Genomic DNA, 14,437 nt, shown 5'->3' on the forward strand with positions numbered 1-14,437 from the left:
ATGTTATTAAATCAACCTGATAAGGGATCTAATAATAAGATTACAATCTCTCTGGAGTATTCTAATTTGTCCTTCTCTATCAAAAAAGCAATATATAAATATTGGCATATAGTAAGCCATATACCTGGATGAAGCAATGTTCCACGTATAGGATTTAGACGGACAAAAAACCTTAGAGACTATCTAGTACATTCGGATATTGATCCATCTGCGCAACATGCAACTTCACCTTATGGGCATTACAAATGTAGAGGCTGCTCTGTATGTGATCTTTCCTTACCAATCAAAATCTTCGAACGTCCCATGGATCATCCATGTTTTGAACTGCATCATTTTTCCAATTGTACGACCAAGTGAGTTATCTATGTTATCATTTGCCCATGTGGGTTATTGTATGTAGGCAAAACTTCTCGTACCATTTGAACTAGGATTATTGAGCATCAGTCCAAATTAAGAAACCACGTTTTGGATGCTCCCTTGGTGCAGAACAGGCTCATACACATGAGGAGTTCCTAGTTCCTAGTTATTGATAGAATTTATTCTCATAAATACAGTTGGACAGATTACAATAACTTACTTCTACGTAAGGAGGTGGAGTGGATTTTCAAACTACTGTCTGTGATCCCTAAAGGTTTGAACATTTCTCTGGATCTTATGTGTAATATATAAAGGCATTTGTATTGGGGATATTTATCTGCTTGCATATGAAGCCAAACACTATACCTTTAACAGCAATGTGGATGACTTAGCCTTTCTTCAACACTGGGTATTTAAAGCCTGTTACGAATTGGTATGCTCACAGCTGCAGAATCAACTTACCCATGTTAGAGCAGGATAAATTATCAGTCTGTGGTTTGAGGTTTGTTTGGTTACTTTGTGTCTCATTTATGCCATGGGGTTCCACAGGGCTCTATTTTATCCCCCATGCTGTTCAACATCTACAGGAAACCGCTGGGGGAGGTTATCCGGAGGTGTGGGCTGAGGTGCCATCAATATGCGGATGACACCCAGCTCTACCTCTCTTTCTCATCAAACCCAGGTGAGGCAGTGGCTGTTCTGAATCAGGGCCTGGGCACGGTAATGGACTGGATGAGGGCCAATAAACTGAAACTCAATCCAGACAAGACAGAGGTGCTGTTAATGGGTGGTTCGTCTGTCCGGCTAGGTGATATTCAACCTGTTTTGGAGGGGGTTGCACTCCCCCTAAAGAATCACGTTCGTAGTTTGGGGGTGCTCCTCTTGGATCCAGAACTGTCACTTGAGGCACAGGTGAACTCAGTGGCATGGAGCACTTTTTATCAGCTTAGGCTGGTATACCAACTGCGCCCTTATCTGGAGAGAGGTAGCCTAGCTACAGTTACCCATGCTCTGATAACTTCTTGTCTGGATTACTGCAATGTGTTATACGTGGGGCTGCCTTTGAAAACGGTCCGGAAACTTCAGCTGGTCCAAAATAGGGCAGCAAGATTGTTAACAGGGACTGGCCAGCGAGCTCATACTATGCCAGTACTTTTCCAGCTGCACTGGCTGCCAGTCCATTTCCGAACCCGATTCAAAGTGCTGGTACTAACATTCAAAGCCCTTAATGGCTTGGGGCCAGATTATCTGAAGGATCACCTCCTCCCATATGTGCCTGCCTGGACCTTAAGATCATCCTCAGCGGCCCTTCTCTGTGAGCCCCTGCCAAAGGAAGTGAGGCGGGTGGCTACTAGGAGGAGGGCCTTTTCTGCTGTGGCACCCTGGCTGTGGAATGAGCTCTTTAGGGAGGTTCGCCTGGCACCTACACTGTATTCTTTCTGGCACCAGGTGAAGACCTTCTTATTTTTCCAGGCATTTTAGCCTTCTAGACTTTTAGCTTTACTGTTTTAAATCTGTATTTTAAATCCCTGCATTGCTGCTAGGTTTTATTCTGGTTGTATTGTTATACTGTGGTTTTAATGTTTTATATATTTTATATTGTTTTATTGTGCACTCTTTGGTTTTAATTTTTGTGAACTGCCCAGAGAGCTTCGGCTATTGGGTGGAATAGAAATGAAACAAACAAACAAATAAATTTCAAAGTAACTTTTCGGTAGTGTACCGCTACTATATGCTTTAGGTGTTCTTTCTTAGCTCTGTGAAGCTCTATGAGATAAAATGAAAGCTATGCCAGCGGATTAAGCAGCCTCATTCGAAAAACTATTTGGATTACGGTATTGCCACAGTGTTTAAGACTTAGACTTGAGTCTAAGGATGGTGATTTGAAACAATTTCCTTGCTTATAAAGTACAGCCCCGCTTTCATGTTAATAATTTTTGATAAGATTATGGTAACAATTCTCATTGAGAATGTTTGTGTTTATTTGAAATAATGTTTTCGTACATGTACATATTATGATAATAACTGACAACTAAGGTGAATATAAAAATAGTAAATAATGTGTGTGCGCATATGAGCGTATGCATGCACCCACATGCATGTGCGTGTATGTGCATATGTGTGCATATATATATGACTGTAGATTTTAATATCTTAATATCTTTGCAGTTATTATTTATCTGAAGGAGCAACTCATATGCAAAACAGGATTACACTGGATTCCTGTAAAGACGTTTTGGATGGACTTTAAGATCCTTTGAACAAACTATAATATTAATATGCATATACCTGTTATACAGATGCTTCTGTTATCTTCCTATATATGTACATTTGTATTCACGTTGTTTTCATATGCATAATTATATTGCTCCAACAACAATCCTATTTTAAATAGATCACTAACACCCGCTACGTTCATTGTGTGTTTTCATATTGTTACCACATTATACTAGTATTACCTGACCCACTTACAGTTGTGTGCTTGTTTGCTAATTTCTTATCGGTTTTTACAGCTTAAACCACACATTACTGGGAAGGGGAAGTTTAAAAGAAGGAAGGAGGGACTCTTAAGGAGGCAAGAGATCTTTAAGAGGTTGCTCAGGGGGTCCAGGTCATAAATGGAACCTTGACAGGAAGCATCTCTCTTCATGACTGAGTGGGGACTAGAACTCAGGTCTTCTGAGTCCCAGACCAGCACTCTAACCACTACACTGCAGCAGCTCTTTTACAGTTCCTTCCTTCTGGTCAGGGATCCTTTGCCCCCTTATGTAGCCAGGAGTCCACCTAGGGGCAGTTCATGCATGTATGGACATCCCTTGAGTTTTCTATACTAAATGACTGCTGGATGAATAGCAATCTGCCTCTGCTGAAAAGCATAGTGTCCGAGGCAAAGCAAGGGGATATGCATGTCCCCTCTCTGCCATTAGATCTGTGCTGACCCATTCAAAGTCCATATCACCATTGGATGCTGCTGTCATTATGGAAGAAATATGAAATGTGAAAGCCATTCTCCTATTCTGCCACTTCTGTACCCCCTGCCCCCCAACTGATTGTGCCAGGCCTTTTTTAAGCAGCTCAGGACACTGGAAAATCTTCAGTGGGGGCTGGTGACTCTGATGTCAGTGGGGCTGTGAATCAGAACCAGTCCAACCTCTAAAGGAGCTATCCAAAGTGTGGAAGCACCTTGGATAGCTCCTTTAGAGTTCTGACTGGTTCTTACCAAAACCCGGCGCACATCCACAGCCCCACTGACATCGGAGTCACCAGCCCCCACTGAGCATCGATTGTTTTCTTGCATTGCTCTAACATCACTATGTGTGGAATAATGCCAGGAAAGAAGCCTTGAACTGGATCCTGGTATTTTGGGGGGTGGGTGGAGACAAAAAGCAGCCGCTGCTGCCAAATTGTGGAGTAAACAGTTTTGCAGAAGGCTAATAACAATTTAAAAAACCTTTGGGTTATATTTCTGGCTTAAATAAAAGCTAATGAATGCAACATGATACATGCACTCAAGGACAGATCGGAGTCAAAGATAAATAAACTGAGAAGGGATCCGAGCTTTTATTTAGGGCACAACTGTGTAGAACGAAGAGAAGACAGATGCGTCGGCCAAAATGGGAAGGAAGAGATAACGCTCTTCTTAGATTACATTTGCATCCGTCAAAAAGAGATGGCTGGGGTGAGAAAACTTGTGGAGACAGCTCATAATTTCGGATAGGGTGTACCATTAATTACATCTGTGCAATGACATAAAACGTTATGTCAACGCTGCAGCAATGCTTTGAGATGAGCAACATTCCAGAGAAAGGGGTTAGGTCCTAAAACTTTAGGACTCGGGTGCCAATCAAATGATTTGCCAGGATTTGTTGGAATAAGCATCTAGTCCCTAATATGCAGTGACTGCATTATTAAGCCTGGTTCACATCTGATGACAACCCATGCCTGTTGTTGGTATTTTAAACCCTGGGTTGCCATGAATGAGCCAGTGTGCTAGTTCATGCAGCTAGACTGGTCCCACTTCCAGCTGGAGTGGCTAAACAACTCAGGCACACTCCATTCCTGGATTGTTTAGTGTGATGTCTGAAACCGAAACTCTGGCTTGTCTCTCCCTGCATAATCTTGTTTGGTGTGACATCGGAAACCAGAACTCTGGCTTGTCTCTCCCCCAACTAGCGTATTTACCCCCTCGTGGTGCTAGCAGGAGTGATCAAGTCACATGAACTAGCACAGTGCCTCATTCATGACAACCCCAGTTTTTTTTTTTTTAAAAAAAAACACACCTGTGTTCTTATTTATTTATTACATTTCATTTCATTTCTAGTCATTTATTTATTTCATTTCATTTCGGCCCAATAGCTGAAGCTCTCTGGGTGGTTCACAAAAATTAAAACTACAGAGTGCAGCATAAAACAATATAAAATATGAAACCTTAAAACCACAATATAGCAGTACAGCCAGAATAAAATCTAGCAGCAATGCAGAGATTTAGAATACAGATTTAAAACACCAGAGCTAAAAGACTAGAAAGCTAAAATACTGGGAGAATAAAAAGGTGCTGGAAGGATAAACAACGTAGGCACCAGGCAAACCTCTCTAGGGAGCTCATTCCACAGCTGGGAGGCCACAGCAGAAAAGGCCCTCTTGTGTGCAAACTGGGCCATACACAACCACCCACGCACATACATCTATATATATTTGAGCCAGCACAGTGCAGCAGTATTGGGTTTGCCATAAGGGCTCGAGGTTCAAATCAGTTCAGGAGAATGGCCATAGCTGATTTGTGTGCATGAAGTCCCAAGTTGAATCCTAGGTGTTTCCACTTAAAAATAATAATAATCAGAGAAGAGGATGGGAAAAGATCTCTAGCCAAAAGCCTCTGGCAGAGTAAGCATTACTGGTCTAGATGGACCCATGGTCTTGTTCAGTATAAGGTAGCGTCATGTGCTGCAGGACATTCAACACATTCATGGAGGACAGGTCTATCAACAGCTTGTAGCCAGGTGAGCAAAAACTAACCTCCACATCCAGGCAATGATGTGGGTTTCTGGGAAATTTTGAATGGGAAATTCAAAATTAGGTTCTTTTGCATAGCGTCATTTGCACCAGAGATGTTTCAGTTTGCATCAGACATTTTTCTGATGCCCTAGAGAGTGATCCAATTGAGCATGTTTATTTTGTTTGTATTTAGTAAACAACAAAGTAAAAAAAGTACCCCATGCTAACTTTTTTTGTCCTAATGCACTACAATGCATTGATGAAAAAATTAAAGCACACTTAATATGTTTAAATGTTACGTTATGTAGTTATGTTATATATGTTTTAAGTGCAACAGTTGTTAAAAAGATAAAGAGAACGGCATGTACTTCCTCTGCATTTTTTAAGGGAGGAACCCTATGCACGTTTAGATAGAAATAAGTCCTACGACTCCCAGAATTCCCCAGCCAACTTGGCTAGCAGGGGAATGCTGGGTGTCATAGGACTTAATACTGTCTAAACATGCATAGCATTGTGCCCTAAATGTAAGAAAAAAGCAAAGGTACTGAAAACCGACACGCTGGGCAGGTACACATGTAATGAGAAGCCACCATGGGGGAATTTCCCTGTGGAGTTTCTCATCTCTGCAGCGGCCACCATTTTGAATATTTCAACAGAGTTCAATTCTCTTCCAACAAGGTCGTTGGGGCACCTTCAGTTTCACTGTCTCCACCTATTAGTTTCATTTCACAATGAGACATGTATGCATTTCAATGTATGCATATATTTTTTCTCATATACTTGGTAGGGATAATCACCTGAAAAACACTAAATACACCTTTGATACTGCCAGGCTGGCCTTATATTCTACTTGCAATTGGCATCGATTCATCGTTACTGATGAACTTGCAAAATGGAAACATTTCTGCGGGAAAAATAAAGTGCTGGAGAAATGACTGTTTTGGAAAGTTTTCCAGAAAAAAATTCAAGTGCTTTATCTGTGGACAGTTTTAGGAAAAATTGTACTTATATACAAATAAAGCACTGGACAAAATTCCTGCCCCACATCACAGCATCAAAGGGCAGTATAGCTCTGAATACCCGTTGCTGTGGGGGAGGGGGGAATGGAGAAGGGCTTTTGCCTTTGTGTTCTCCTTCTGGGTTTCCCAGGGGCATCAGATTAGCTGGGAACAGGATGCTAGGCTAGATGGACACCTGGACTGATCCAGCAAAGCTCTTCTTATGCTCCTATCCCTACTTAACCATCAGCACAGGCTCCAGGTTTTGGACGACCCTTGGGTAAGACACCCCCAACAGGCCCCTGCCCTCAATGAGTCTACCTTCTCACCGCCGCTGTGACCAGCTGTTCTTGCTCCTCACCCCCTTTCCCATCATTGCTACCACTCGCCTGCTAGACAGGCAGACAGCCAGTGAAAAAGCAGGCTGTGGCATCTACTGCTCCTCCTTCTCACTGCCACCATTTCCTGGGCCACAGAGAGGGTGGTGAACAAGCTGGTTGCAACGGTGAAGAGGAGGAGTGACTCCAGAGGGTCCTTGTCAGTGGGCCCCTGCTGGACTGTTACCCCTTGGCAAGTGCCCACCCATGCTTACCCTTGACGCAGACCCTACTAACCATGAAACTTGCTGGATCATGGATTCTTTAGTCCCTGTCTCTCAGGGCTATATGTTACAGGAAGCAACATCATTGACCCTCTCCCATGATCATTCTCCCATGATTGTCACTGTCTTGTAATCATTCATGTACTTTCACCCATCTGTTCACATTTTAGAAATCAGTGTTGTCATCCTCAGCTTTTACTTGATGCTGTTTTCCTCTGATCGGTCACATGAGACAACGCTGCTGCTGCTTTTACTACACCGTATTTTGTTTGTTTCAGATCAGCCTTCCCCAACCTGGTGCCCTCCAGATGTGTTGGACTAACAATTCCCAGCATCCCAGTTGGCTGGGAGTATGCTGGGAGTTGTAGTCCAACACATCTGGAGGGCACCAAGTTGGGGAAGACTGTTTTAGATGCTGTTTTTCTTTCCAGAAGGGTAGCTGGTGCAGCAAAAATGACAAAGGGTCTTGTGGCAACTTAAGTGTTACCCCAAGTTTCAAGTTTTTTTTTGGGGGGGGGTAGATTGTAAACAGAGCGAAATGAAATGCAACAAGTACAGACAGTGACAATCGTGTGATAAACAGTGGCCATTCAAAAAATAGTTGCTGTTCAGAATGCACCCATCCTGGCATTGGGTAAGCCAAATAATACATATAGCATGATTTAAAAAACAAACAAACAACAAAACACCTTTATCCTGATCCAAGCCAAAGCTGCAGGAGATAGAACTGAACCTCTTGATTAATTGAAACTCGGCAGTCTCTCATTTTTATTGTCACACTGTGATTTTTTAAATTGTTAGCTGCCTTACAAAGGTGGGATATAAACATTTGAAATAAATAAATAGCTGCTGGTAGCATCTGACCATGCGATTAGGGCAGATTACATAGGTACATACAACATTAGCAACCCATTCCTTATGGGATGGGCATCACTAGCATAGTACACAGCCACATGTTTCTGCCTGGCTGCTGGGCAGAAGTTGCAGTCGTTATTTGGAGCGGTGTAAGAGCAACCAAAGGATGGCAGCTGGCAATCACACCACTCCCAGCAACATATGAACCAAGCGGCAGCCTAACTTTCCTCTTCGTATTTACATAACCTGCCCTTGAGGCAGGGTGGGAAAAGATTCGAAGGCTGCAATTCTGGGAGGGAGTCGCCCCAGTCAATTCAGTGAGATTTATTCCCAAGTAAACACACACTGATTAAGGTTGCACAGGTAAGGGAAAAAAGCGCATGACATGTATTCATTTGCACCATGCGCTCAAGATTATACCCCTGGTGCCCGTCTGAACAAACATAAATGACTACTTGTCCACTGATTTCACACACATCATCACCTCATCACCACCAGAACACCCATTTCCCTTCAGAATACAGACAAAGAAAAGGACCGAAGGAAACACACCCTTTTCACCCCCAAACACAAGAATGTCAAAGCGCTCTATGTCGAGGCACCACTAAATCCAAGTTAAGTGAACTTCAGTGGCACGCTTGGACCTGCCCAAGTGATGGAGTTCCTTGGCTGTCAGAGTGGAAGGCAGAGAGAAACCAACCCAGGAGGAGAAGAAGTGGTGCATCTGATGAAGTGGGCACTGTAGTCGATGCTACAAGACTCTTTATTTGCGTTTAGAGAAAGAAAAGGGGGAACGACGACTGTGTCCTATTGCAAGAAAATGAGCAGCTCTTAGATTTATATAGTAAATGAACACGACCTGCCCTCAGAAGCCAGCGGAGGCTGGCGGCTACGATTTCGGTGGGGCTGTACATCCCTCCTGGGTTTCAGCCAGAACCGGCCAGAACTCTCACGGAGCTACCCGAGGTGCCGAGCCCATTTCGGGGATAAGGTTCAGCACTTTGGATAGCTCCTTGAGAGTTCTGGCCGGTTCTGACTGAAACCCAGCAGGGATGCGCAGCCCCACCGAAATCGGAGCCGCCAGCCCCCACTGCCAGGGGCTACTTGGGCCCCGAGGATCCCCCTCCCCAGTCTCTCCCTTATATTAACCCTTGCGAAACGGAGCAGGATCTTGGCTTACCGAGGACGGCTGCGCTCCTCGTTTTCTTCCCTGGCTGCTTCACGGGCTTCTGCGTACAGCCGGGGATGACAGCCACATCCTTCGGCGCCGGCTCTTGCCTCCCTCCTCCGCGGATCGCGCGGCTCTTCAGCGCAGAAGAAACCAGCCGAAAGGGGTCCACCCGATCGCAGCGCAGGCGGGATCCGTCCTCCGCGCTCCGGCGGCCCCAAAGGCGACGAGACGACCTCCTCCGCCGGCGCCTGCTCTCCGCCCAGGCAGAAACTCGCGCTAGTCCCGGGGGCGGGAGCGAGCGCCGGAGAGCGGAGCCCAACCCGCGCTCCCACGTGGAAGGCGGGGGGAAGCGGGGCGGGGCGGGCCTCTCTCGCGGGGCGGAGCCTGCGCTCCGCGGGGAGGGGGAGAAGCGCGTTTCGCAGCCCGGAGGTTTCCCGGCGGCATCCAGCCGCAGGGAAGCAACGGCGCCCCCTTTGCCCCGGGCTGCGCGCGGAGCCGCTTCACGCGTGGCCATCCGCGCGCGATCCACACGCGAGCGGCGCGTGCACCCCTCCGCTCTCCCCCTCCGATCCCCGCGGAAGGGCCGCGCGCGCGGCGGCCCGATCCCGCCGCTTGCCGTCACCGCCTCCCGGGGAAATGGAGCCAGCGCGGTGTAGCGGCTCGAGTGTTGGAGTGGGAGCCGGGAGATCCGGGTTCGAGTCCCCACTCGGCCATGGACGCTCACTGGGGCCAGGCACCACACAGGGTTGTTGCGGTGAGGCTAAAATGGAGAGGAGGAGGATTATGTACGCCGCCTTGGGTCCTTGGAGGAAAAAAGGCGGGATAGAAATGCAATAAATAAATAAATAAATGGCGACGGCGGGGTCGCACGATCAGCACCCCGCCCCCTCCCGTTGCCTGTACAAGATCTACACCTGGTGTCATATCTACCATCCCTTCATGACGACGCTATCTCCCTCTTGCGCGTTTAAATCCTGCATTTAAAACAGGGCTGTCTGCTTCCGTTTTACATGCTGGATCACAACGACTCCTTTTTTCATGGGCTTTCTTACCCCCTCCCCTTTCCCCCTCGTTCCTCCCATATCTGAGTCTGCCATTATATTTCATTGATCTCGCCCCTCTTCTTGCCGGCTTTTCCTCTTTTCATGGAGGGGACTCAAGTGGAACACAACGGGGTAATTTGATAGGTCATTATCTGTGAGCTGTTTAAAAACGGAACAAAGGGCATTTAGTGCATGAGATGCCTTGGAGGTTCACGGCCTCATGTAAAGAGCCCGCAAACTTCCATGAAGGAGCAATCTCAATCGCAGGATAAGCTCAGTGTGAAGAAAGCCGCTATTTCCCTCTTGGGCATTCATACCTCCTAGCGCACACAATGACATCTATTGCGGTATTTGGGGTAATGCGGAATAAAAAGCGGGAAATAACTCTGGAAAAGTGGCATATGGAATGTGTAATGTGCCCAATGGTTATCTGTGCACTTCAATACCGCTAAAAAGCACTAGTGTAGATCCAGATAGTTGCTTTTATTTGGAGGTTCTCCTCTCCCGCTTGTTTTCAGGGCAGAGCTCGATTCTGAGATGGGTGTGTGGAAAAAGAGCAGGCCTAAGCATGCACAGAGTGCCTTTACCGCAGCAGCTAGCAGGCATCCACGAGCCTAGGGATGAATCTTTTTTAGAAACCTACCATTCCAGTTATACTTTGAGCCATATCCACATTTATTTTCTAGATTCTAGAATCTAGAAAAAAGATAGTCTGGGACTCTAGTCTGTGTGGAAATGATACCCTTTTTTGTTCTGGTAGCCCTTTCGGTTAATCATTACATTGGAGATTCTCTGTAATTACTTGTCTAATTAACTTTTTAGTGTGTGGTTGTATGGTTTTAATATTGGATTTGGTGTCTGTTTTTGAGGTTGTGTGCAGCTTCTTGGGATCCTGTGGATGATGGGTGCTTTATACATTCAATCAATCAATTAAAGGTGTTTTTTTTTTTTTTTTACACAGGACCAAATTGCAAGTAGTTGTTGTTGGGCAGGGTGGCGGCACTGAATTATGGTTTCTGCTCTGTTTCACTGGCTCCATATATTATATACCAGTGTGGTGTAGTGGTTAGAGTCTTGGACTGGCACTTGGGAGATCTGGGTTCTAGTCCCCACTTGGCCATGAAGCTCACTGGGCAACTTTGGGCCAGTCACTGACTCTCCGCCTAACCTACCTCACAGGGCTGTTGTGAGGATAAAATGGAGAGGAGGAGGATCATGCATGCTGCCTAGTACTCCTTGGAGTTAAAAAGGTGGGATATATATGTCATAATAAAATAAAATAAAAATGCATTCTGTTCCAACTGTAGTTAGGCATGGATTCTAGTGTGAAAGCCAGTGTGGTGTTGTGGTTAGAATGTTGGACTGGGACTCAGGAGAGATCTGGGTTCTAGTCCCCACTTGGCCATGAAGCTCCCTGGGTGACTTTGAGCCAGTTGCTGACTCTCAGCCTAACCTCCCTCACAGGGTTGTTGTGAGGATGAAATAGAAAGCAGGAGGATCATGTCTGCCGCCTTGGGCTCCTTGGAGGAAAAGTGGGATATAAATGTAACAAAGAAATAAGTAAGTAAATCAGTGACAGCATCATGTCACACGTGGAATTCTACTGAACGATGCCGGGGACATGAGCCATTGGTGTCTATGCATCGGTCAATAATAATAATATCCTCAACCAAGACAAAACAGAGTACTGTAGGCAGGTGGTTTACCTGGCTGGGTGAGTGGTGTTCAATCTGTGCTGGAAGGGGTTGCATTCCCCCTAAGGATCAGGTTTGTAGCGTGGGGAATGTTGTAGGGCCACCTTTGTCATTAGAGATCACCAGCTTATATCCAGGCAGGGAGATCGTTACCCAATTGTTGTGACTGGAGATGCCAAGAATTGAACCCGGGAGCTTCTGCATACAAGGCAGGTGCTGTCTTGCTAAGCTGTGTCCCCTCCGCAAACCCTCCTGCTCTGAGCCCTGGCACTGACAATGCATACCTGAGTCTTGGTGAGCACAGGCACAAAATAATCCCTGAGGATGCCCACTTGGAAGCGGTGGGGAAGGACTGTAGCTCATTGGCAGAGCACATCCTTGGCATGCAAAGGGTCCCGAATTTGATACCTGTCATCTTCAAAGAGGGCTGAAAAGGACGACCCATCTGAAACCCTGGGGAGCTGCTGCCAGTCAGTGTAGAGAGGCAATACTGAACAAGATGGACCGATGGCGTGACTTGGTATGAGGCATCTCCCTATGACCCGGTGCCTTCCCGGCTCCTTGCAGCCCCAGAGAAGGTTGAAAAGGATGCCGAAGTCCATTTGCAAGGGCCAAATTCCATTCCATCTTGAGGGCCACATTCTAGTGACAGGCGGAGCCAAAGGCAAAAGGGACAGGCCCAAGAAACACCCAAGGTCCCAACATAGTTTAGCCTAAAGCTCTGACAGCTGGTAACTAAGGCTCAGGAGAGGCATTTCAGCCTTTTAGAAAGGGAACACCCCAAACGACTGGTGGTTAGGGGGAGGGTGGGGCCAGAGGAAGGGGCACGGCTGTCTGTGGAAGCTCAGAAGGCCAGATTGGGACCCCAGGCACGCCAGATTTGGGCCCTGGGCCTGAGGTCGTACACCCTTGCTCTAAGATGCTTCAGCCTTGTAAAAGTCCTGGGCCCAGTGCTCTTCAACATTTTTATTAATGACTTGGAGGGGGAGGTGCAGGGACTGCTGATCAAATTTGCAGATGACACAAAATTGGGTGGGATAGCTAATACTTTGGAAGACAGAAACAAAATTCAAAGTGATCTTGATAGACTGGAGCGCTGGGCAGAAAACAACAGAATGACATTTAATAGGGACAAATGCCAAGTTCTGCACCTAGGAAAAAGAAACCAAATGCACAGTTACAAGATGGGGGATACGTGGCTCAACCACACTACAAGCGAGAAGGATCTTGGAATTGTTGTCGATCACAAGCTGAATATGAGCCAACAATGTGATGTGGCTGCAAAAAAAAAAAGGCAAATGCTCTTTTGGGCTGCATTCATAGAAGCATAGCTTCCAAATCCTGGGAAGTCCTAGTTCCCCTCTACTCAGCACTGGTTAGGCCTCATCTGGAGTACTGTGTCCAGTTCTGGGCACCACACTTGAAGAAGGATGCAGACAAACTGGAGAGGGTTCAGAGGAGGGCAACAAAGATGATCAGGGGACTGGAAACAAAGCTCTATGAAGAGAGACTGAAAGAACTGGGCATGTTTAGCCTTGAGAAGAGAAGACTGAGGGGAGATATGATAGCGCTCTTCAAGTACTCGAAAGGTTGTCACAGAGAGGAAGGCCAGGATCTCTTCTCGATCATCCCAGAGTGCAGGACACGGAATAATGGGCTCAAGTGACAGGAAGCCAGATTTCGGCTGAACATCAGGAAAAGCATCCTGACTGTTAGAGCAATACGACAATGGAACCGATGACCGAGGGAGGTAGTGGGCTCTCCCACACCGGCGGCATTCAAGATGAGGCTGGACAGCCATCTGTTGGGGATGCTTTAACTTGGATTCCTGCACTGAGCAGGGGGTTGGACTCGATGGCCTTGTAGGCCCCTTCCAACGCTACTGTTCTATGATTCTGAGTCACCGTGTTATTACGGTGGCTGTGTTTGGCTTGGACGTGTGTGTTACAGCTTCTTTATTGCTGGGCTTGCTCCTGCCAGTGACTCACTGAAGGTTTCTGCTCCAGGATTCCATTTTGATCAGAATTTAGCCCTGAGGCCAGTTTTAAAGAATTCAAGGGCTCAGCATAGGGCCTAGACCAGCTTCCCCCACAACCTGGCATCCTCCAGATGCTTTGAACTACAACTCCCACCAGCCCTAGCCACTGCAGTCAATGGGTGGGGTGATGGGAAGAATAGTCCAAAACATCTGAAGGGCATCTGGTTGGGGAAGGCTGGGCCTACACAATGAGAACATTTTGGAACTCAGGCAAGACAGGGCCTGTCTTGTATGCAGAAGTGCCCAGGAATTCACAGGAAACCGTTCCTTTGTGTTTCCTGTGAATAGCCACACACAGCCCTTACCTGGAAGTTTCAGGAGTGCCGCTTAGGTGCTTTCGACCATGTGTGATAAAGCCGGGTAGAAGAATGAAGGCTGACCTGTCCAGTATCATACCCACCACATTGGCACTGATGCCTTTTTTTACCTCCACAGAATAATGCTGATCAGGGGCGTAGCTAGGCCTGGGCCCTTGGTGCCCCAGCCCCAAATGTATTTCCCAGAGCCCGTCAGAGGGAAGTGGTAGAGTCAATGGCCTTGTAGGCCCCTTCCAACCCTACTATTCTATGATTCTATGAGTCTTCGAAGAGGACGCAGTGGACGATGCCACTTCAGGTTTTCCCAGGGTGGCTACTTACCCGTTCCAGGAAAGAGGATGACAGATGTGCATACAATTTGCAGATGC

The 14,437-nt window shown here is 46.6% G+C and overlaps 1 protein-coding gene across 3 annotated transcripts in view; it reads right to left on the reverse strand.

Moving 5' to 3' along the window:
* Window positions 1-9,267, reverse strand: part of INF2 (inverted formin 2) — an 88,005-nt gene extending 78,738 nt beyond the window's left edge. For all 3 annotated transcript variants that reach the window (XM_084837517.1, XM_084837509.1, XM_084837500.1), the window contains exon 1: window positions 8,987-9,267. The gene's annotated coding sequence lies outside the window, so the exon portion shown is untranslated. The remainder of the gene's footprint in view (window positions 1-8,986) is intronic.
* Window positions 9,268-14,437: the final 5,170 nt, after the last annotated feature.

This window comes from Heloderma suspectum, chromosome 1, assembly GCF_057233095.1.
Source record: "Heloderma suspectum isolate Gila_16-S chromosome 1, 16-S_ref, whole genome shotgun sequence".
Taxonomy (NCBI): domain Eukaryota; kingdom Metazoa; phylum Chordata; class Lepidosauria; order Squamata; family Helodermatidae; genus Heloderma; species Heloderma suspectum.